The 25,292-nt window shown below is 46.1% G+C and overlaps 1 protein-coding gene across 2 annotated transcripts in view; it reads left to right on the forward strand.

The window, feature by feature from the left end:
- Positions 1-25,292, forward strand: part of ATPSCKMT (ATP synthase c subunit lysine N-methyltransferase) — a 297,910-nt gene that overhangs the window by 204,559 nt on the left and 68,059 nt on the right. The gene's annotated exons all lie outside the window — the stretch shown is intronic.

The following is a 25,292-nucleotide window of genomic DNA, read 5'->3' on the forward strand; positions in this document are numbered from 1 at the left end:
CCTCATTTCTATTGGTTGTAGGCATTCTATTTCCTTTTCCATGTGTGTTTCTCACTTATCAGTTTCCCAGGGCCAAAGTACTAGTTCTTATCCGCTGGCTTTGATGTGAACTTCTTTTATTTGCTTAAGGCTGCAAAGGTGTATTTAATTTGAGGACTTCAAACATTTAAAGCGTACATATCAACCGGCTTTGCTGTGAACTTCTTTTATTTGCTTAAGACTGCACATCGTTTATTTGCTTTGACGACGTCACATATTTAAAGTCTACTTCTTGATAGGTTTTTGCAGCTTTCTCCAATGTTTTTGATTTACACTTTTTGTGTCTGCACGCATTTCGAGTGTACTTGTGAGCCCAAGGAGAGCATGGAACCTTGCTCCAAGATTTTAATTTCTGGCCTTAACGCCACACTCTCTGTCCTGCCCCTTCGCTTTTATTTCGGCACTCTTGTTGTTTGAGCGTCGCATTCAACTGTGTGGCTTGTTCATGAAGCATACCAGGAGAATGCTTGCTTCCTGCTATCTCTCTTGTATGCTTTGCTTCCCAGCGCCACTTACACACCCAGCTGTTATTCTCTTGAACTGTGGTTTGAATGGTGTTTAAAACCGGAAATTGCTCAATTAATCTGTGTTATTCGTGCACTCTGGCTAAAATGATGTGTGTAGCCACTATCAAGTTATCTGTCCAACATCGCAAAAGCTGAGGAAATTTTCATTTCCAACAATTCAATTTGTGTTGAGCATCCAGAATGAACTAGTCCTATTTCACTATTAGTAATTAAAAATAGTACTGCATTCTCCTCTGTTAGCAGCCTTTTTTAGGTCGAGCCTGGGCTGCACACTCGCTGCTCTGTGAGGCATGCTGTATTGAGGTAGAGACTTGAAGCTCCGCCCATTCTACGCTCATATTTTTCTTTGGTTTGTGTCATTGTCCACTGTAAACTGTGACTTTTCATTGGTCAAAAGGCTTAGTAGTCCCTCCTTAGATACTGCATTGTCTAATTTTATAACCTCACATAGCGACACCCCCTGTTACGTGTGTTGTTACTCCATAGGCTTTAATTACAGCCTCCGAGTACTATTTTCTCAAATAGCTTTGTTCTGCTTGCAGTTGCAGGCAGGACATGCTCTCTCCTAATGCTTTTGGAAGATTTTTATTGCACGCATTTGCAATGCAATAGGTCTCGCATTTGCGAGTATTTAAGATACAGGCATTGAAAATGACAATGCCTTTAATTTATCTGTTTTAAAAAAAAAACACATAAATAAAAGGCATTGGCATTTACAAGGCCAATAGCTCAAACTCTTGTTAATGCGAGACCTATTGCATTGCAAATTTTTGTTTAACTCAGGCGTCTACAATTCTTCAAGCCAAGTATTCAAATCATTTGGTCCGATTCTCTCTGCGGAATAAATGGGACAGCTGAGCTCCCGCTGCTCGGAGGTGAGCAGTTGTCTGCATCTTGTCTCTGGATGCAGCCTATGGCATGCTGCTGTCACACGGAGTGCTGCACTGTCCACCATGCATTCTACATGAACCACATTGTGGCATGAGACCAAACAATGAGACAGGAAGTGATATGTGAGACTGCATGATGAGTACAGCACTGATGACTCTGACTGCCTTCATAGGGGTCTGTATCTACCTGAGGCCGAAGAAGTGCAGCATGGTTGAGTGAATGAATGTATTAGCAAGTGTGTGTGAGAGACTTTGTGTGTTTAGTACAGTTCATTCCCTAAATTTGCAAGTTATGTGTGTGCGACTGCAAAGGTACAGCATGGCTGAGTCTTACTGCATTGGGGTGTGTGAGAGACTGCATGAGCACGTGGGTCATTGCATTCGTAATTGTGTTTGTGTGAGACTGCACATGTTCTGCATAGTTCAGTCACACTGCATTCACAAGTAATGTGTGTGAGACTGCATGAGCACAGCATGGCTAAGTCTGACTTCATTGGTGTGTTTGTGAGACTGCATGAGTAGTGCTTTGTGTTACTTTTCTTTACTTTGTCACAGCAGCTCACATTGCTGGGATTCATGTCGAAATAAACATTAACAAAGCCAATAGATCTCGCATTGGCTTCAAGAACTTGTGATGCTTTTTATGACTATGTACATTTTTGGACCTCTGCTTGTGTTTATCACTGCACACATTTTTTTAGATTTAATTGCAAATGTTGTCTGAGGTAAGAGGCACAAGTTAGACTCTGTTGTTAGTCTATGTAAGACCAGGTGGTGCATGAATCCTCCTGACAATATTTATTACACACCACCTTTCAACATCTAGTTATATTTTGCCTTGCTCAAACAGAACACAGTAGACAAATTCACTAACACCGTTGCATAGATCTCCTACAGCCCCCTCCCCAATATGCCTCTGCATTCAAACCTGCTTTTCACAGTTTTATTTAGGGGTCCGTTTTATATAGTGCAAACATCACCCGAAGGTACAAGAGCCTTTATATTACCACCAGTACTTCATACTATTACACAGGTAAATAATCGCCTACACATTTTAATCTACAATTTTACTCTAGGGTCAGTTTTATATAGAGCCAACATCACCTGAAGGAACAGGACTGCTTTATATGACCACCACATACTGCACAATATATTGCCTTTCTAAAAGAACAAGTCATAAGACTTTTATAGAGTTTCTTTAACTTATATTGCAGAACTGCTCACCAACTTAAAACTTACCAAAAAATAATTACATTATTAATCACATAGGCGAAACCTAATGTATCTACTAATGATTGTTCTGTTTGAAACGCGTCCCGTTTTCCTTTAAGGAAAGCGGGAAGCATTTAAAAAATATATACATATATTGCTTTATTGAAAAGCAATGATAGACATGGTGGTCTGCTGACCCCAGCAGGCCATCATCCCTATGATTTTTGCGATTCCTAAAGGGTCGCTAACCAAGACCTACCTCATGAATATTAAAGAGACAGGTCTATTTGTGACCCATTAGTACTCGCAATATGTGTGAAACAAAAATTTGTACATGGGTGTTTGGGAATACTGAATAGTGAATTGCACAAATTTGGTAATTGCAAAACCTTTCCTACGTACACCTGGCCCGTGGATACAATATATTTTAGACTTAAAACTTCTTAACCTGCAAACTACAGATGAGTATTTTTAGACACATTTCCAGTGTGTCTATTGACCCAGGCCTCCAGTGGTACCATGTGGTCATCATTTCTGTCTTGTCCTCCCTGACTGAAAATCTTAACCCCAAGAGTCATTAACAACACCTCTTTATTTTTATTCTCTTGAACAATTTAGAAGCTGTTGGTGCAATATTTGTTCCTAATGGGCATTTTTCCTAGTATCATCGTGTAATTATTTAATTGCATTTATTCTAATAGGGAAAAACAGTAATCATGACATTGGCTATAGTTGTACAACCATAATGAAATGCAAATTGTTTTAAGATTTGTGTACTTAAAAAAACTAAACTTAGAATCCACATATCAAATAATTAACGCCTGCCTTAAAGAAGTTAGATATTTAGTCCCCCTGCTCCAAAGGCTACAGGTCCCTACAACCCAGAAACATTCCCTGACACCCACCTCACACCTCCTGACGTCCCTACGGACAATTTTTACCTGCTCAGAGCTGGTGATATTTATCTTCATTAAACTTCCCATAACTGGGGAAAACCTGAACAAAAGGATCCAGCAATTCCGAGTTCAGCAGGTTATTCCCCATGCTGGCAATTTTAATTTGTGATCCCCATTAGTTCATGGGAGATACTGGCCAGGATCACAAATTCGGGCGCTTTTATGTGCCTTTAGGTATAAAATAGAAATCGAAACGGAAGCATTATGTTTTTGATAATTCTTGGGGATATTTCGAGTTTTTGTTCTAGAACGCTTCTTGCCTCCTTCCAGTTATTTCCGAGCTTCAGGGAGTTAGGGTTCAATCTGTGAAGGGTTTGATTTGGTCCGACATTCTACAGTGCTTTCCACTAGCATGTGTTGTTTAGGTGGATGCACACTGGAACAGTCTGTTTTCAGGTCTTTACTGAAAGGATTATAGTTTGTTTACCTATGAGGCGTGGGTTCATTTAATTATTCCACATTCTTGGTCCCCAGGCCCCTAAAGATCTCCCTCTATGTTTGTGATGCGGTGCAGTCTGCAGGTTTCTGTTGGGCACCTGCATTACTCCACCTCATTTGCTAAAACACGACAGAATCTTGGAGTCACCTCTGCTTTCACCTTTCTTTCCGTTTTTTTAACTTTTACTTCTAGTACATCAAATAGCACACTTCTTTACTTATTTTACTTATGCTATAAACATGTTCGTACCTTCCCCAAACTATCCTTTCATTCTTGTTTTCTACACATAACTTTATTCACCCTCAGCTCCTCTCCTTTTCCATCCACGAACTCCTCTCAACCTTACTCTGCTTCTTGCCTCATCATGGCACACTCTGGAACCAAACTAACTGATTTTCACTCCGTGTTTGGTATGTGATTGTTCAATTTGTGATTTTTTTGTCTTCCTTCCAGTGTGATGTAAGTTGAAGTATGTCTTGTTTTGTTTCGTGCACAGCTCGCTGATACCTCATGGTTGAGTGCTCTATAGAAGAATGCTTAAATAAATAATTACATAAATGAATAAATAGCAGGGTCTTTGAGCCCATTCAGTGAGTTACTTTTATAGCTTGGTGTAAATGGTGATAGGGTTTGATGAGGCCTATTACATGGGCTTCATCAACTCTGCCCTGTGGACTCTTCTGCTTGTATACCATGTCTATATCGAACAATCTATCTCAGTATGCCTAGAACATAGAGACTCAAGGACAAGGACTGTTAACGGACAGGGAGCCAAGGAACATGGCGCCATGGCGAATGGACAAAGCAGAGATACCTCTGGTTGGAATGGGGTGAATGTATGACATAGTTCTGCATTCTGTCCATCAACTGTTGTTTTTGCATTTGTCACCCCGAGTGGGATGGGTATGCTCAGACGTGGACATGTGCTCTCCATGCCAATGGAATCAAGCTATCCTGGCTGAAGAGGGGTGAAACCCCGAAACCGGTCCTAGGATGCTTGTTTCCAGTCCAGGGAGGACTTGGTTTGGCAGTTCGGGATTGACTGTTCCCATGAGGCACAGGGTCAAGACTGATTTGTATATGGCTGGGTTCAAACTGGGATGGCATAGTGAGCAAAAAAACGATGGATTTAGGCCCAGATCTCTGTACTGGGGTGAATGTATGACATTGTTCTGCATTCTGTCTATCAACCATTGTTTTTGCAGACACAAAAAGAGACCAGGATATGTCAGTAAAAGTGGCAGAGGAATAGAGAGATTCTCACGGTTGAGCTGCATTGGGTCAAAAAAATATCATACAGAACAAAACAGGGGCAATAGAACACCAAGAACAATAGACACAATGAAAGATAGGGAAAGACCTGCTGCAGATGCAAAGAGACAATGAAACAAACTCAAGGTGGACGGTTTTCATTAGAACCTAGAAGAGGAACAGTGCATCTCAGAATTCCCAACAAAGAAACCATCGAACACTGCAGTAGAAAGACTCTGACCCACAACCACCTATGTTGTTTTAAAGGGGACAAGATCCATTGCCCTTGCCAATATGCTCTGCTGTAACTGATACAGGTTAGTTAGAGGGGTTCAGTACCAAACCTTACGCTGAAAACCACTAAACAGAGACAACCCACAACACACTATTGTAGCTGCACTCTAGAGTCTGCACAGAGCACTACGAGGCAACTGCTTTAAATACGAAGGCCTAGCAACATTACATAAAGGTAAAGAGATATCCTGGAAAATATCAAGACTGTGCTAACTGGTCATGTCTGAAAGTTGTCACTTTGTCTGACGACCATAAGCAAAACTGCTCATGCTGAGCTTTAACGAAAGTGTGAACTGGGCATAATAAAAATATAAATGAGATGTCTACTGGAAGATATTCCACTTGGGCTTGACATTATAATTAAACATAATGGAAACTGGTCTTGAATGTGTAAACTACGAATAAATGGAGCTGGTCATGATTTTATCATCATCAACATCATAAGCACACTTTATTTTGCGTCATTTGCGATGCATAAAAGTACAAACATAAGATTTAAAACATTTTTCTTATAAAAAAACAATTCCATAAAAAGTTCTTAATTAAAAACATTTAAAATGCACATTCCTGCATAGAGTGCAAATTCATATTTAAACAATTTATTTCACAATTTGATCCCTATTTGTTTCCCTTCTAATAGTAAAGCAACAAATAAGCCCTCCCCCCCTTAATACAGTCACATTTAAAACCTTATATACACACCATTATACTCTGGTACAACTCTGGGCTCTCCCAGTAACCTATTTTCATAAGTCAATAATACAGCATAAGAGATTAATAAATAGACATTCAAAGTACAACAGCCAGCATAAGGGTAACTTTTCATCTCAAATACACAGGTCTGATATAACTACCTATGTTTTAGGGCGGCTCACAAAAACGCTGCTAATACAAAGCACACCAGTGGTTCATCAAGTTGTTGGAAATAAAATAGTGCTGGCCGACATTGAAAAAAATGTATTTGGTGCAATAGATGAATTATATAATTATATATATTTTCCGCAGGGAGGAATATGTTGAGCAGAACAATATAATATGCAAATTAAACTGAATGGGAGTTAGCGGGAAAACCCAACATGAATGGGTTTAAGCAGACCTGTATAAGAATAAAATGGTGCTGTGGGTTCTGTACAAAAGCCAAATATGACTGCACGCCATGCTTTTACAAGGGGAACCATATGATATAAACCAACCGTACTTTTGTTTTTCACCCACCTATCCGCCTCAGCCTTCCTTAAAAAAATCTCTTTGAGCCTAGTCTTGGGAAAGCTCACACACTTCAATGGAAAGTCGAATAAGTATTGTAGACCCACGGCTATTAGAGTGGACTTTACATAATTCAGCTTTGGGATCTTATTAGCAAGATCCAGTGTTAGACAATCCCTTAATAGCTCTAGGGTTCCATTTTACTCTCTCCCTTTTCCATATCAAGTGTTGTAGTAGTAATGTTGCCAGTCAGATGGTATCACCAATGTAAGGTAGGCTTAGCTCACTATGATAAACATAGTTTGCACAGCTACGCGCCAATGAGAGCACTCTTTTCCCAAAAGTGTCCTCCACAAGTTGCAATGGTAGTATTTCTGCCATGCCCCATATTGTTGCCCCATATGTGGCAATAAGCTTGGCTTTGGCTGCATAAATATTTTACATTTCGTGAGTTGGCTTGGACCCCAGTTTCTTTGAGAATTTAAATATGGCTGCAATACTTTTTTCCTAGAGGGTTGCTCTATTTAAGAACATTTCTTTCCATGAAAACCTTCCGTCGAATAAGATCCTCAGGTATGAGAATGTGTCCACCATCTCTACCTTCCGATGAGCTATATGGAATATGGGAAGTTCCTTTGAGTGCGTCCCTGCAATAAGGACATACGATTTTGTGTCATCCACATGTACATCTAGACTGTCCATGATCCTGGTATACTCCTCTATGAGTCACTACAATCCCAAGGGAGTCCTAGCTGGAATCACTGCATCGTCTGCATAGAGGAGAACCGGTACAGCCTCACTATAGGAAACCTCCCTGATACTCTCTGCCAGGACTTCGACCACCCTGTTAGTGTAAAAGGAAAACAAAAATGGTGGAAGGACACATCCCTGTCTCACACCCTTCTCAATATAAAAAAACTTGTAGACTCACCTCCCTGCCATAATGGCCACAAGCGGTCGCCCATAAGTAAAGTTGTCTAATAAATATAATAATAGGTGGGTCAACTCCCACGCCGTCCATATTTGCCTATAGCTTACTATAGTCCATACAGTCCACTGCGGCAGAGAAGTCAATCAACGCCATAAAAAGTTGACCTTTCTTAACGACTGGGTACTTGGTGATCTCCACACTCAAATTGAGGTATTGCTCAATGGTCCCTTTGCCCTTTCTAAAACCATATTGTGCTTCCGGTAATACTTTCTTTTCCTCTACCTATTCCTCCCATTTGTTTAATAATAACCGTCCCATCAACTTGGCCGTGTTGCCAATAAGAGAGATAGGCCTATAATTTTTTCGGTTTGCCTTGTCCCCCTTTTGTTTATGTGAACGAATATTGAGTGCTACACGTTTTCAATGGGCCGCTTTGACGATAGAATTAAAAATGAAGGTCTATAACAGAGCCCATAAGTCCTTAGTCTCCAGGAAAATATCAACAAGGATTCCATTGGGGCCAGCGGCCTTCAGGGAACTTAACTGAGCAATTGCTCGCTCTATTTCTGTCACCTCAAGAACTATATAAACATTATTACTCCGCTCACAATAATTCAGTCTATTAGTTATGTTCCTTTTATTATTTTGGATATTTTTCTGGAAATGAGCCATCCGGCTATCTTCCTCAATATGCATGTCCAATGAGGGATCCTCAGCCTCTATTAAAAATGGTCCACCCAAGATTCTTCCCTCGAACTATTTATCCTCGTCCTTCTCATCGCCCTCGAACAAGGGCAGCATCCCTGAAAACCATTACCAAAGCACGGTGCAGATTTGCTGAGGCCTTAGTGCAATCTGAATCAAACCATCGCTCTGATAGGGGCTTTCTACGTGCAAATGAACGTGTCAAGCGTACTCTGATTTCACCCAGTACATCCTCAAACGCAATGGTTATCTGTATGGAGTAGCAGTATCGCCCAAGCAAGTCCGAATCTCAGGATGTTTACTTGTAAGTACCATTGGCAGAAAATCAACCTTATCCACTTTGTCCCACTTCAATACACATCCATTGTTACTGGCTAACACTGCATTCTTTCTGCTATAATTCTCCCATTTCAGATCACAGGCAAGAGGAGCATGGTCACTAAAATGTTAACTAAACTATCATTCAGAGTTTCTGAAGATAATATATAATCAATTGAGGGACCTTTCCCTGCACTTTCAAAGGTCCCATCCATAAGTGCAGTTTTCCTGTTTGCTATCCACAGGTTCCATGCAATCAGCAATCTATTCAGGGCGTTATCATGATTACTATGGTCAAAGCGGACTATAGTATCCCCTTCACACTCCATTATCCCACAAATTGGCTTTCCTAGCTTTTGGCAACTTCTGTCATTAAAATCTCCCATCTAGATAAGCTTCAGGGGCTTACGTTAATGGAAGCTCACATCATTAATCGCCTTCTTCAATTCCCCTGCCACTCGTGACATATTACCATCAAAGTTATTGTTATGGAAGTTTGATTATCAGGTCCCAATCTCCAATCTCTTAACGCCCCCCACCCCTTGCCGGCGAGGGGGGTTAAGAGATTCTCAGCAACTCAGTAAAATCTTTAAGGATTATGATGTTGGGAGAATTAGCTATCAGCATCAGAATTCCACCCTTCGCTCTACCGGCCCCGGATGGTATTGCCGGGGTTTGGTAGGAGCGAAAGCCATCCATAATAATGGGACCCACTTCCCACTTTTCCTGGAGGTTAAGGTCCAGCAGAGGAATATCTGCAGCATCCATGTGGTTAAATCAAGAACAATATTTGTAAATCACTGCTGTTGACTAAATTGAACTGCCAAAGACCGTTGGTCCTATGAGAATACTGTGAAGTAAAGAGAACCTGATTTGGAAGTGAAGGAGGTAGAGTAGATTTAAGTTGAAAAGTAAGCTGTATTACATGTGTCCTTGTTTTCGGATCCAAGCTGATATTGAATATATATGTATTTATTCTAAACACAACCCCTTTGCACTCTTTATGAGATCAGAGGTAAAAGTACAATACAAGGAACTTAATTGGCATACGATAAGTTGCACAGTATAAGTTTTGCCCTAGGGGCCTCACAAACCATGTACTAAAATAGTGGTATAAGAACCACGTGAGAAATAGAAAGCTGGTCTGGGGCCTGTGGAATCGCTGGGGCTACTCAGGACAACCAAAGGTTAGGATGTAGGATGCCCACGGGAGACGCGTGCAGTGTCTAAACACAGCTGCGGTTTACCATTGACTTTCCATGGGGAATGAACAAGTTACAATTTTAAAGAAAAAGGGTATAAGGAGGTGAACTGCGATGGAACCCTTTTAGACTAGGACACTTGGAGAGTCAATACCCACGGGAGCACCAGAGTACTCGTGTTACCTCACCCAGGGAAGCCGGGTGCATAGGTGTCTTTTGTGTCGGGTTTCGTCGTCGATTCCAATGGAGAGCTGCGAAGAAGTGCTGCAGGCGACCTGAGGAAAAGTGTCCGGGTGGATCCAAGGGTGGATCGAAGATGTGAAGAACCTGAAAGCAGAGGAGACAGAGTCTGGGCCACTAGCCAGTGACCAGGGTGGCGATAGAAAGATGCCACCAGATGTCGATGATTTCAGGTAAAAAGGTGAAGTTTGTCTCTTCAGCCACGAGGCCCAGGAGGGGTCGATGATGACTAGGAGCTGGATTCGAGCTGTCCCACAAAAGATCTAGTTCACTGCGGTGTCGCTATCCGGATTGGACCCAACAAGCCTTGACAAACGCAACCCAAGCAGGATGTCGAGATTGGCTTCGGCGCAGACCAGCAAGGTCTGTGGAACTTCTCCTTTGTAGGGATGTTGGAGCAAGCCTGGAGCAATAAGGAAAGCAAGTTGAAACAAAGGTTGGTCTTCTTGGGGGCTCACTAGCCAACGGACTAGGAACCGTGAAGACGCGTCGAGCTGAAATGCACAAAGCGGGTCCACCGGACATTAGTGGAGTGTGGGCCTCTGAGCTTTGGTGCAAAAGGTTCTCGGGGCTGGGGCTTCAAGCACCCCAATGCACAACTTCGGGATACCTCGGGAAGTTGATGCAGGTAGCAAAATGCAGGATGTCCAGGAGTTCCGGTCCCACATATCTCGTGTCCTCCACGGGTCTCAGCTTTGCTGTGAGCAAAGGTCGGGGTCAGAGATGTCTGGAAGTCCATGTCCTGTGTCGAAGATTCTTCGGGATCCGGCATGAGCCTCTAAAATGCAGAATAGCAAAGATACTGTTGGTGCCTGTTTGAACAGGGTGGTCACTGCTTGACCACAAGGGAGATTTCTTCCGTCTTCCAGTCGAAATGGAATGTCGAAGTTCCAGGATATATGTTGCAGAGTTTCGTCCGGGGTAATCTAAAGTCCTAGGGACTGGGGTTCTAAATTTATAGTAAGTTTAGGGGTTGGACTAACTCTAAGGTCCCTCCTATGGGTGGACCTGGGGTGGGGGTTGTTACACCCCTTTCCCTTTGTCCAGTTTCACGCCAGAGCTGGGGCTGAGTGCCCCAGCAACCTTTTTGAACTGGGAAATGCATGGGGCACCTTGTGTGCCCCAAGCATTGTCTGGAAAGCATTCACTGAATGCAGCCCTCCCTGCCCCAATACACTAAGAGCCTGTCTGGGGAGGTCCCATCACCTTCTGGACAGGAAACCTATTGTCCAGGCCTCCCCTGCTGGAGTTTCGTCCAGCAACAGGAGGGCAGACTCGTGTCTGTGGAAGCAGCATTAATTTTGTAATGCCGAGGCTCTGTTTAACTTTAACCGGGTAAACCAGTACCTACATGTCTTCTCGCTATAGAAGGATGGAATGCTACCCCCACCACCAGAACTGGTGGGGGCGGGGGTAGTATTCCAAAGTGTTTGACACCTTACACGACATGTTTTGATAAAGCCAAACCAAAGTTAGCATTAACCGCGAGGATTATAATGCACTTAAGAGTATATGGAATGGCTATATCATAGAACAGCTATAAGGAGATTGTTCCGAAAGCTGCAGAGGGGCTCAGCTCATGCTAGGGCACCCTCTCACATAAAACCAAGCACTCTACCTCCAGGATTGTCGAGGTCTGCCTTAGGAGTGGCTGATAGGTTCATATGTCTCTATATATGTATATAGATATAGTTATACTATATCTGAGTATGGGGTAATTACACCACCATACCCAGGCTGTAAGAACAGACCTGTGGTGTCAGTTTGGAAGGCAAAGCAGAGGTGGCACAATACATGCTGCAGCCCCTGGTAGGCCTAGGGTGCATCTTTGCCCTGGGTACCTAGGGTACACTATACAGGGGCTCACAAGGGTGACCCAGACCCAGGAACCAATCTGGTATGTACCTAAAAGTACATGGTATCAATTTAGAGAGAGAACAGCTGGGCTGTGGGCCTGATTAGCAGGTCCACAGCCACACTAAAGTAAAAAAAAAAACAGAGAATCACAGTAAAAAGTGGGGGTACCATAGGAAACAGACCCTACTCTTCTACAACCTTTATCCAGTAGGCACACTGGCTTTAAATATTAAGAGTAATTAATATAAAACTAGCAAGAGATGGCTTGCCACACCAACATTCACAACACCTCTGTGCAGCCTAGCCAAGCCATCTGCTATGATGCTGGGCTGAGCATAGAATGAAGTAAATTGTTACCTTAGCCCAAGTATCTTCATGTCAATGTTCCTGGTGCTCCACCCTCCAGCGTTGGTAAACTCACACACATTAATCCGTGAAGGCCCTCCTTCGTGACCTCCTCACTATTTGGGCCATTTGCTGGCTTGATAACGGTGCTGCATGAAAAACACCCCGACCAGAATATCGAAAAGGGTTTGTACACACGGTGTGTAACCAGGCTGTTGTAATGCTGCGGCGTGGGGGATAGGAGAGGCTTACACCGCCGTATATGTTTAACTTCTTTATTTCACCTGAAGAGCACCAGGAACACTTGCTCTCCCTGTTCAACTCGCGGCACTGTGTCACGGCCGCCCGGCGCTCCCAGCATTCCGTCACCCACGTGACAGGAACAGTAGAGCGCTACACCACATATCTCCCCCTTTTACATTATACCAAACAAAGAACATAACAACCTGGGAAGATGGGCAGAGGGTGTATGTGAAGGAGCACAGTGGGGCGTGGAACGAGGCGAAGGAGAGTGTTACACTTTCATGTCATATTCCTTGTACCGCCTGGGTAGTACCATGGCCCTGCCTGTGCATGTGCGTGTAGCAGTAGTGTGTGTTCTGGTTTCCCCAGAGTCGCTGTGTTGGTCATTGCTAGGTATCGTGGATGTTAGATGCCTAGTGTCTGACCCTCCTGTGACTTGGTTCTCTCGCAGTACGTGTTGGTCATTGACCTCTAGATTCCTCTGGACCCTGATGTTGTCAGCCTCCTCTGGCGCTCGTGATCCTGCTTCTCTGCGCTTCTGTTTCTGGTGCCTGTTCTTCCTCGTCCAGTTGTCGGTTTTCTCTGGTGTCTCCGCTCCTGTCTTGTCCCTACTCACTATTCTGTTGCACCTGGCCATTCTGTCCTGGGACCATACCTTTCCATCACTTAATAACACGGATCTGGCGTACGTTTCCATTACTTGCAATGGGGCGCTGAATTTGCTGTCACATTTTTTCCGTAGCTGTGCTAGCTTCACTCAAACCCATTCCCCCTTTTCCAGTGACACTTCCTTGACGTCGTGTCGCTGGTTACAGTTTTCCGTGTAGATTTTCTGTGCTTTTTCCAAGTTGATGCGCACCACTGCTGGCGACCACTTGCTTTGTAAAGTGAGCTGCATCCACGCCAAGTTATCTCTCATGAACGGGTCTCGGCCTCGTAGTATCTTAAAAGGACTCTATCCTGTAGTAGTTGGAGTAATGCGGTATGTCCACACTGTTCATCTTAGTTCCAACTCCCAGTTCTTTCCAGCGCTGATGGCTGCCTATACTGAGCCCATGATCACTCAGTTAAACCTCTCTGCTAGTCCGTTCCCGGCCGGGTGATACACAGGAGTGTGCTTGGTCACAATTCCATTCCTTTCCATGAATGCCTTCCACTTGTCGGACGTGAACTGTGGGCTGTTGTCACATGTGATGACCCTTGGTATGCCTTCCCTTAAGAAGGTGGACGTGAGAAAGGCTAGTATCGTGTCCGTGTCCGCTGTTTCACATAGGTCCACCTCTGACCACTTGGAATATCAGTCTATGTGGACGATGGCATACTTGGACACACTGCGCATTCAAGATTGGACCCAAAATGTCCACCGACAATTCTTCCCTTGGGCTGGTGGGGTTGACAAACTTCCGTAATGGCGGTCACAGCATGGTTTGAGCTTTGTCGGCATTATTACACTGCTAGCTAGCTCTGACGTGCCTTTCCACTTGGTTGCCATTGCTGGCCACCAATACGCCTGCTTGACTCTTTGCTTCGTCTTGACCATCCCTAGGTGAACTTCATGCATGATCGCAAGCAGGCGGTCCACAAGTTGCTTTGGGGGGATCTTCTTGTCTCCACATAGAAGGAATGTAGCATCGTCTCCCACTGATAGTTCTTCCTGCACTTTCAAAAATGTTCGCAGGTCGGTGTCCAGGTGCTTCTTCTCCGCCCATCCAGTCATAATGTGTCGCTTCACTGTCATGAGGCACGTGTCGTTCTCATACGCCATTTTCCAGTTGTGTCCACTGGTCACTTCCTCTTGGTCCTTCCCGAAGGCTATCATGTATTCATCCCACTCTGTGCTCTCTGGTGCTTCTTCCATTACTGCCGCTTTGCTGAGGTAGTCCGCCACTTTATTCTTGGTTCCTGGCAGATATTCTACATCATACATGAAGTCTAGCAGTCGGAGAGTCATTTTTGCGATGCGTGGTGTGGCGCTGGCATGTCCGCTGGACGTGAGTACTTTGACCAGCGGCTTGTGGTCAGTTCGAAGGAGAAATCTGGAACCCCAGAGGAACTGGCGGATTTTTTCCAACGCCCGTATCGCTGCCAACATCTTTCTCTATTACGCTAAACTTTTCTTCGTTGGAGGCGAGGGAGCGAGCCACGAAGCTAACAGTATTTACTTCACCATGCTAGGATCTCTGCACTCGACTGCTCCTAGCCCCCTGTCACTTGCGTCTGTGATGAGAATGGACAGAGCTGTTTGATCAAAGCTGTGTAAGGGCACTGCTGCGCAGACGTTATCTTTTATTTGTTAAAAGTCTTCTTGGGCAGCTAACGACCACGCAAAGACATTCTTCTCTTTGAGAATTTGGCGTAGGTGGTGCGTCTTGGTGGCAAAAGGGGGCACAAATTTGCTATAGAATTCCGCCATCCTCAAGAATGAGCGGACATCATCTTTGTTTTGAGGTGTGGGCGCATTCTTAATGGCTTCCACATTGGTCCGTTTGGGTGTGATTCCTCCGTCACTTATTTCGTGGCCCAGGTACGTGACCGTGCGTAGGCCAAATCTGCACTTGTCCCACTCTGCTGTGAGGCAGTTCTCTGCTAATATGCGTAACACTGTGGCAAGCTTGGCGTCATGGTTAGATTTGGTCCTTCCCATTATCAGAATGTTGTCCTGAAAGTATTGCACTCCCTTGTTGTCCTTGAATAACTTGTGCATCAGCTTCTGGAACACCGCTGCGGCGGATGCCAACCTGAAGGGCATCCGCCGGAACCTGTAGCACCCAAATGGCGTGATGAAGGATGTTAGTTGTTTGCAGGTGGGGTGTAGCGCAATTTGGTGGTATGCCGAAGTGAGGTCTTTTGTGGAGAACCATTTAATGTCTTTGGTCTGGGCCAACATCTCACTTATTTTGGGCAGTGGGAACTTGTCTACTATTAAGTTTTTGTTCAGTTCGCGCAAGTCTATGCAGAGGCGTACATTTCCATTTGGTTTTCGGGCTACTACTAAGGGTGCGAGCCATTCTGCAATCTCGATTGGTTCTATTACCCCATTGTCCTCTAGGCGTTGTAATTCCTGTTGTACCGCATCCCTGCAGTTGAAGGGAATGTTCCTTACTTGGTGGCTTACCGGCTTGGCACCCTCCTTGAGGCATATTTTGTGTGTAAATTTTGTGAGTCTATCTATGGTGCCTCGGAAAACATCCAGAAAGTCTGCTTTCCATGTGTTGTTCTCGTACGTTTGTGACTGATCTATCATGAGTACCTGCGTTGTGCCGCCGTAGTTGAGTTGGATCCCTAGAGCTCCCTGGTCCACCCACCCCAACACTGAGGCCCCTTTCTCAGCTAAATACAGCGTCCCTTCCGCGGTTCATCCCTTGAATTCGAACTGCAGTGGGCGGAACCCCACCATGGGAATTGGTTCCCCCGTGAAGGTGACTCAGTGGATGTCTGTGGGAAGCAGGTGAGTGCCCATGGTGTGTGTAAAATCTCTGTCCCATATGTAGCGTTGGATGATGGTGTACGGGGAACCTGAGTCTGCCACCATGGATACTTGAACACCCCCAATGGACAATACACATGAATGTTTTTTGGACCTGGAACAGTCTATGCCTGCATCTGGTCATCAATGCACAGCACGCTGTCTTCGTCTTCCTCCCCCGCACCCTCTCCTGCATCTGAGTCCTGCGTAACATATTTCAGATAGGTGTTTTGAGGCTTGCGTCTGCACACTTTTTCAAAATGTCCTATTACCCCGCAATACAAACACTTGGCTCTGAAGGCCGGGCACCGTCTATCATTGGCTGCATGTGCCTGGCTGCCACACCTATAGCAGCTGTTCTGGTTGTCTCCAGGGGTCTTATGGGGCGCGGCCATCTTGGGCGTGAATTTCTTGTGCCTTACACCAGGTCTGGGCGGAAGCTTGTGCTCATGGGGGCTTGTGTCAGTTACTTTGCACACTGTGGCTTTACTGGCGCTGTCTTTTTTTTGCTGCTTCCGCGCATTGTTTCGAGAGTCCTGCCTTTTTGACCAAAGCTACTATTTCCTTTAGAGGGGCGTCACCACTGACTCATAATTTTTCCTGTATGGACGTGTTAACTGTGTGCATGATGATTTGGTCACGTATTAAGTCATCATGAAGAACTCCAAATTTGCACGTGACAGCCAACCTCTTCAGCGGAGCTATGTAGTCCTCTACAGACTCCCCTGTGGTCTCCTTCCTTTGAAAGAAGTTGAAACGGTCTATGGCCGTGCACACTACCGGTTGGTAATGACTGTCCAAGTCTTGGAACACGTCGTCCTCTTCGGGTGGCCTCATCTTTTTTACCATGTTGAGGTACACTCTAAGGCCTTCCGGACCTGGAATTTTCTTCCTGCGTTTTCTCAGGAATACTTCTTCGCCCTCGTCTTCCAGAGCAGATAGATAGTTCAGGAAGTATCCTTTCCAATCCTCCCACTTCATGGCCGGTTCCCCTTGTTTGGGCAGGAAGGGGACCGGTTTCATGAGGGATAAGGTTTGCGCGCACATGCTGGCCGGTCTATGCAGTGGGGTGCCTTCTGCAGTGGATGGTGGGCTTCCAGGCACTACCTGGCCTCACTGAACCTCCGACTCTGCTTGTGCTGTGAGGACTTCATCCACGTGGTCTTGGAGCGCCAGGATCGGGTGCTAGAGGCAGTGCTGGACGTGCTCGGGCCTGGAATGGGGTGATTCCGTGGAGTGCAGATTTAGAGTCTATCCTCAGCTTACAAGCCTCCCTGGAGGGTCACTGGGGGCTGGGTGCAGAGGAAAGCCTTGTGCCACTGCTTATGGGGCTCAGGAACACTCACGGTTGCTGCTGTCTGTTCTGGGGTCCCCTGTGGGAAGTTCTGCTCTTGTTATGCAGCCCAGCGTGGACCCTTCTGCATGTGTGCTCTGCCCCAGCTCCTATAATGGGCTCTGAAGCACCCTCCTGTGCTGCTGACAGCTCTGGTCGCTGCTGCAAGAATTTGGCTGCTCCTGCGCTGTCAGCACGATACTCAAGCCTTCCCATCCATGCATGATTTGGACTTTGTCATGCTGCAAAAACACAAATGCTTTGAAATTGTGTTTGGTGTGTGTATCTGCATATCTTACCAGTGATATGTTCAATCTAAAGGACTGGTTTGTATGCTGCCTGACCTGAGTTAGGTGTCTGTAGCAACTGAGACTAAGATACATTGTTAGGGTCCACAGTAGCCCTTTAAGTTAGATTGGTGTGAAGTATTGGACAGGTGTTGTCCTGGAGATATAAACAGTTTCATGAGTGTAGTGCGTTATGTGCTTTAATGTGTGTTTCATTCATGTGAATTGTTGTGATGAATGAGTTAGTTCTGTTTGAGGTTGGATTGTATTGTTATTATTATTACTGTTCTTACTGATGTGAGCACAGTGAATATTTGAGCTGTGTTGCATTTGTACGCAGTGTTCTGCCTAATGTGTTCAGTCAAACGTATGTTGTTCCCTAGAGTAATAAATTGGTTTGTGCCCAGTGACATCGAAGTACAAGTCACATCTGCATGGCACTGCTTTCCACCGCGCAGCTCCAGGAAGTGTGCAGTTGTGTGTGTGTTATTCAATATCTAAAAACGTGCATCGCTGTTGAATCTTCGTTAATCATTTCCACATTGTAAATTGAGCCTGGACCTATCTCTGATTTCACTAACCCTACAATGTTCTTCAGCACTGTTATACTATTATTGTGACTGCGATTGCAAACACACACTCATTGAGATTTTTGATTTATAATAAGGTAACAAATCATTGCGAGCTGTCCCTTGGAATTTACTGGCATTTTTAAAGCTTATAAATTGCCATGTCAGGAGCGAAAAAGGCTAATTAGACAAAGTATTTAAATGAAAGTTAGAGCCACTGACCTGTCAACACTACAGAAATATAGACATAACCCGGGCCCAGGATGCAAGCAAAAATATTTGAGATTCCGTTTCATGTTGATACCGAAAGGCCAATTTGAGTTGTTCTGGAATACTAGTGATTAACCCTCGTAGGTTTGACCCCTATGTAACTATAAGTAGGAGTTGATAGAACATATAATTTGTTTGTCCTCGTTTTTTTGTTAATTTGAGAAAGAAATATTTGTAAAAACACATTTATTTCAATTTATTGTAAATCGGCCAAGGAAGCTGCCCCTACTGTTTTTCCTCAAAAGATTGTGAATTTTTTGGGAAAGTACCCATATTTTTAGATTTTTTTATTGTATTAGGAAAGTGTAAATGAGATGTAGATTTTATGGTAAATTTACACCATTTGTAATAGTGTGGTATTTTATTATTATGACGAATATTTTAATACAATAACCATTTTAATTCATTCAATGTTGTGTTCGCTGTTGTGAGCTTGTTTCCTCTCCAGTGAAGAGGCGGCTTGAGTGTTCCCATGAGGCACAGGGTCAAGACTGATTTGCATATAGCTGTGTCGGAACTGGCGTGGTGAAATGAGCTAAATAAAGAACGATGATGGATTCAACCCAGATCTGTGACTGGGGGTGAGTGTCTGAAAAGTTTCAGCGCTCCGTCCATCATCTCCTCGTGTTTGCTTTGTACGCCCTTAGTTGGCAGGGTATGTCCAGATGTGGGTCCCATGCTCTCTTTGCCACTGGATTCAAGCTAGCCTGGCTGATGAAGGCTGTTAGCCCGAAACTAACCCCAAGATGCTTATTTTTGGTCCAGGGAAGACCTGGCTTGGCAGTTTGGGCTGGACTGTTCCCATGAGGTACACGGTCAAGACTGATTTGCATATGGCTGGGTCTGTAACTGGGGGTGAGTGTCTGAAAGGTTTCAGTGCCCCGTCCCTCATCTCCTTGTGTTTACTCTGTTAACTAACTGTATGAAATAGCACAGCCCCTTTGGGTGGATGTGGAAGGTACTGTCTAATATGTTGTGCTGAGTGTTTGTTTTGTTTTTGCTGAGATGAGAGCTGTTTTGACGCAAGTGTGATGACATCAACCAGTAACTTTAGATGTATCAGCACTGTTTTGGATGCGTGATATTTGTTGTCTCCTAATGTTTCCTATTAATGAGGGTCTAGCAACTTTTTCTGCCAGCTACATTTCTCAGTCCTGAGATGAAGCATGAATCTTTTCATAAGTGAAAATAATCAATAATTCAGTATTATAAAAAACATCTGCCTTCTACTGTTGCACAAGATCGTTTGAAGGCTCGAAGTTCCTCTTCTCACCTGATTGGGAGTCTTGGTTTTACCTGACCGCTGGCCCAGACTGCTGGCCCTGGCTACTGACCGTGGCTACTTCGTGGCTTTCACAGACTCCCAGCGGTAAGTTCTTGCCCTAACTGGCGTCACTAATGCACCCCGTTGGGTGTCTAATTCTCTTCGCCAGTACAGTACAGTACAGACGGTGTTAATCAGCCTGGGGCATTCAAAGGCGCTCCTCTGCTTCCCCTGGCGTATTCCTATCTCTTCTTTTCCATCTGCGGGGACATTCCTTCCTTCACCCAGGTCTCCAGTCAGATTGACCTTGGCATTACCGCATACGAGATAATGGTGAGCCAATGAGAAGCATCTTGCAGATTTTTCTAGAAGATTCGCCTGGAAAACTAAGAGAAAATAGAAGTGTTGTTGATGCGATTAAATGTTATTGAATAGTTGGTTGGTTGATTGCTTTATTTCGATATGCATATATCATAAAAGCGATACACAAGATTAAAACAGCATGTCGAAAAAAGTATGACTGTACAATAAGTAGAAAACATTAAAACACATTAGAACATCATAAATTAGTTAAAAGGAGATTAAATTGATATGGACAGTCTTCTAAGTCTAATCAACCAGGCCCATTTTAAAAACTTGGCAACGGCACAAACAATCGGGGGGGCTGTATTAGTTAATAAAATCCGAAGGGCGACAGAGTGCTGACGAGTACCCAATTCTCTGCAGATAGGACCAAGCCAACGTGATCTTGGTCGGCCGTAATCTGGGCATTCAAAAAGAAAATGTGGCACAGTCTCTGGTTTATCGGGACAGAGAGCACAGTATCGTGAAGAGGGCTGGGATTTGTTCCACCTGGAACAAAGGTCGGCCAAGGGTAGCAACCCCAGCCGGAATTTGATGTACAGGGACCGGTCCGTGGCAATTGTTATTAGGTCCATGTATGGCTCGTAGGCAACGACATCTTTTATCAGCAGAAAAGCTGCGGTGGTTTTGCAGTGCTGCTGATTACTGATGCGCTTCACGCGGACCCACTCCCAGAACAGTTTTTTTAGGGTCTCCTTCGGGGGGGCGGAGTGGCTATGCCAACAAGAGTCCAGGCCTAGGTCCCCTAAAAGGTGTTTGATGTTCTTCAGCCATTTGATTCTGTGCCAACCGTCGGCGTGCATCACCTCAGCAAGGCCGTCAGCGTAGGGTTTTAGCTCCGGTACCCTCCACAGACGGGCCCAAAGCAAGAGGGGTCGCAGGCGAGCCTGGTCCCCTATTGCTTTGCAGCCAGCATCCATGAGCACTGGGATAGTCGGACTACTCGATGGTATGGCAAGGAGATCTTTGATGAATTTATTTTCCGCCTTGCACAGTAGATCCACTTTGTCCAGACCCCACAACTCAGCTCCATATAGTGACCCAGGGACCGCACAAGCTTTATATATATCAAGTAGGGGGGCAACGCAGTGTTTAGTTGAGTTGTTAAACTCTTTGAGGATAGCCCCCCCCACCCTTTTGTGGGTCATTACCATTTTGTTGATATGGGCGGTCCAGTTCATCGCGTCGTTGAGTCGGATTCCCAAGTAATCGAATTCTGCCACTCTTTCTAGGGGTATAGAATTCAAAATAGGGGGGCGGCCAAGTTTGCGGGGCGGGTGCAGAACTAGGTACTTGGTCTTTTCCACATTGATAACAAGGCCCCTGGAGGTGCAGAAGTCCTGGAAGCGATTTAGTAATGTCTGGAGACCTTGGGGGGTTTTAGAGATGAGGAGGGTGTCGTCGGCGAACAGCAAGGTTGGAATTTTTACGCCTCCCAGGGTGGGAGCGTCTGCTGGTTCGCCGAGTAGATGGTCTACCACCCCATTGATATAGAGGGAAAATAAGGTGGGGGCCAGAACACAGCCCTGCCTTACTCCCCTCTCGACCCTGATCTTGTCGGTCTTTTCCCCGTTCAACCCCCATCTAACCTGGGCATAGGTGTTTTTGTGCAGTTTGATGAGGAGGTTTAATAAATACGGGGGCATCCCTAGGTCGTGTAGCACCCTCCAGAGTTCCTCCCTGGGAACCAGGTCAAAGGCAGTCTTTAGGTCAATAAAGGCCAAGTAGAGACTGCCTTTGCCTAGCTCCACCACCTTCCAATGTATTAACAGGAGCCTAAATACCTGTTCAATGGTACCGGTGCCTGAACGGAACCCGGCTTGCATGTCGGACAGGATGTGGTTTTCATCCACCCATTGCGAGATCCTCCCCAAAATCACTTTCCCCGCCAATTTCTGGGACGAATCTATTAGGCTTATAGGCCTATAGTTCCCAGGTAGGTCCCTACTGCCCTTCTTGTAAATGGGGACCACCTCAGCGCCTCTCCAGGAGTCTGGCACTGTGCCACCCGCGACAATTGCATTGAGGAGTGCAGCAATTATTGCCCCCCACTCTTCCGGGTATGCTCGGAGAATATCGCCTGGGAGGCCATCCGGGCCGGCTGCTTTAAGAGGGACCAGGGTTTTGATCTGTTTTGTAACATCCAAGACAGAAAAGGATTCCAGGTCTTGGGCCAGACTAGAGGGCGGGGGGTCAAAGGGGTCATTAAGTGAGCCTTCGATGGCAGAGTAGAGTTTTTGGAAGTGGGAGAACCAAGTTTGGGCGTTGATGGTACAGGGCCTCGAGATATCCTCAGGACGGTTCCTGATACCCACCAAATCCCCAAAACGTTTTGCGTCTTTCCCTCGACTGGCAGTCAGAAGGTCCTGCCAGAAGTTATCCTCCCACTCCATCTTGGCGTTTTTTTGGCAGAGTGCGTAGTGCCTCCTGGCCACCCTAGTCCTAGATGGTACTTTGGACTTTACTGCTTCAATGAGAAGTGACTTCGCCTCCCTACATGTCTGATTGAACCAGCCCAGTCTGCCTCGTGGGCTAGGTTTCCTTCTATTCGTGTTGGCTGGCACTACGAAGAGGTCGCTAATAGCCTGGGTTAAAATACAGAACCTCGAGGCCACCTCCGCCAACCCTTCCACCTGGTGGTCAAGGTTGGTTAGGGCTGAAGCAAGAAGCTGCCTAATGGCAGAGGTTTTCTCCTCTGAGAGTGCTAGCTTTGCCCACTTTAGCCGCCGGCCACAGTTGGCGACAACTGACAGGTCCGGGGGGGGTTACGGGAAGTTCTAGTCACAGGGCTGGATATCCACCTGTGGGACATGGTGAGAGAGAGAAGATTGTGATCACTCTCGACAGATGGTATAATCACCATGTCCTCCACCATGCTCCACAGGTGTATGTCAAGGAGGAAATAGTCAATCCGTGACGTGTGCCCTGGCCTATTGTAAGTGTGGGCCCCAGCTTTGTCCGACCTGGTTCTGCCGTTGGCAGCCCTCAGGCCAAACTCCATGGCTATCGAGTTAATCTGGAGGACCACTTCTGTCCACTTCTTAATGGGAATCAGTTCGAGGGACGGGATCCCCCACCTGGCATCGAGTACCTCTTGATCAGATAAAATTTCAAGGTCCAAGGGCTCGAAAGTGCAGTTAAGATCGCCCCCCACCAGGGTGCAGGACCTATGGGGTGATAAGCGGAGCTGGGCTTCTAGGCAAGATAATACTGGGGATTCTCTGCCCCCCTTTGTGCCTCGGGCGTAAATGTTAAAAATGTTTAAAATAACTCGGCCTTGGGAGTTTTTCAACACTATGTTCAGGAGATCCGGGCATTTAGTGTCCCGCTCCACCACCCTGCAGTTGAGTTCTGAGGCCACCCAAATTAGGAGACCACCCGAAGGGCGGCCCCTGCCGGTTGCACTAGGGGCTGCTGGCAGAAAGTGGGTGGAGTAACCTGCCTTATGCAAGGGCACCCCGCTCCAGGTTTCCTGGAACAGGCATATGGAGTATTGCTCCACCAGCGAGTTCCAGTCTGGGAGTGCTAGCTTCCTCTCGAGGCCCGCCACATTCCAGCTGAAAACCCTAAGCGAGGGGTCCGTCACAGCTGCAATGCTACGGTTCTCGACGGGGGGCAACGTCGCCACAGCCCCCACAACAGGAAGGCCAGCCGGTAACCCGGGAGGTTCCCTGATTTCCCCTTGCTCAGAAACATACTTGGCGGTAACCTGGCTTTGTAGTGCGGTCGAGAGGCAACAGGTTTTAAGGGAGGGGATAGGCTCAACAGCAGGACTTGGAACCTCAAGAACATCCCCGGGGACGTCAAGGAGTCAGCAGCCCCAAAAGCCCCAGTTCTGCATCGCTGGCGCTGGGTAGAGCTGCTGTGCGAAGACTCCCGGGGAGGGGAGGCCGTGGGCGATGTTTAGAGGAGGGGGCCCGACAGGGCATAGTGGCGTGGTCGGGATCGTTCTTGGGTAAAAGAAGGATAGGTCGACAGCATCGACCCCCATTCCAGCCGTACGGCCTTGGGAGCATATTGCGTGGGCAGCTCTTATATCTTGAAAATTAACCACCACACAATTGCCCTCAAAAAGTTTTTTCCCGTGGCCAATCCAACTCACCCTACGCACCCCAAGGATCAGGCCGTCTACACCCACTGGAAGAGGTCTATTAGTTTTCATCCAGTGGATGACTTTGTTTTTCAGCGCCTGGTGTGTTTCCTGTTGTGATTCTTTTAGGAGGGGGACTTTGGTGAGGACAACAACATAAGGGTGACATTCTGGTGGGAGATTTACCGGAGGGCACTTGCGTGGCGGGATATGCTCGGGGGCCACTAGGGGAGGATTTTTTGGCAAGGAGGGGGTTTTAGACTGAGGCCGATTTTTGGGAGGAGAGGTTGGTTTAGTAGCCCTAGCGGTGGGTGCTGCTCCGTTGGTTTTAACAGGCGCAGCAATTGCCGAACGGGCACTTGGGCCAGTCCCTTTCTTCTGTGGGATCTTTTGGGCAGGGTTCGGCACAAGTGCCGTTACTGCTGGGGGGGGAGTGCCATGTACCTGAGCTACGTGGGTGAGTTCACTAGTCGTCGGCCGCTTCGCACCAGCCACCGGGACAGGGGTAGGGGCTTTCCCTGAGGCCGGTGTATTGGCCGGCAGAGACGACTGGACTCTAGTTGTTTGACCTGCTGGGACCTCCTTAACCACATTCCTATCTGGGATAAATTCAGAAGGTCTAGATTGGACTTTCAACAGGGTTTTCAAAGAGAAAAAGTTATCCCTAGTGGCCTGTTCAAAATTGTCGAGTCTAACCCCCAGGCTCCTGACTTGGTCAAGTAGCGGGTTAAACAAGGATTTTAGCAAAATCTCGAGAGACTCGAGGGAAGTAACCTGCTTTACTAGAGCCGGTGTGCCTGGTGGCAGAGGGGACGGTGTTGGGGGCTCTGCTGCATGCTGGGAGGGGCCTGCAGTCCTAAGGGGTTCCAACTCCCCAGTGCCTTGGTGTGTAGTGCCCCTGTTCAGCTTTGTCCTAGAACGCTTGTGGAGCATGGAATAGTTCCCCCTCCGAGTGTTGATTCCCCTTTTCCTTTTCCTATGGACCCGCGGAGATG

The sequence above is a fragment of the Lissotriton vulgaris genome, chromosome 4_1, assembly GCF_964263255.1.
Source record: "Lissotriton vulgaris chromosome 4_1, aLisVul1.2, whole genome shotgun sequence".
Classification (NCBI taxonomy): Eukaryota; Metazoa; Chordata; class Amphibia; order Caudata; family Salamandridae; genus Lissotriton; species Lissotriton vulgaris.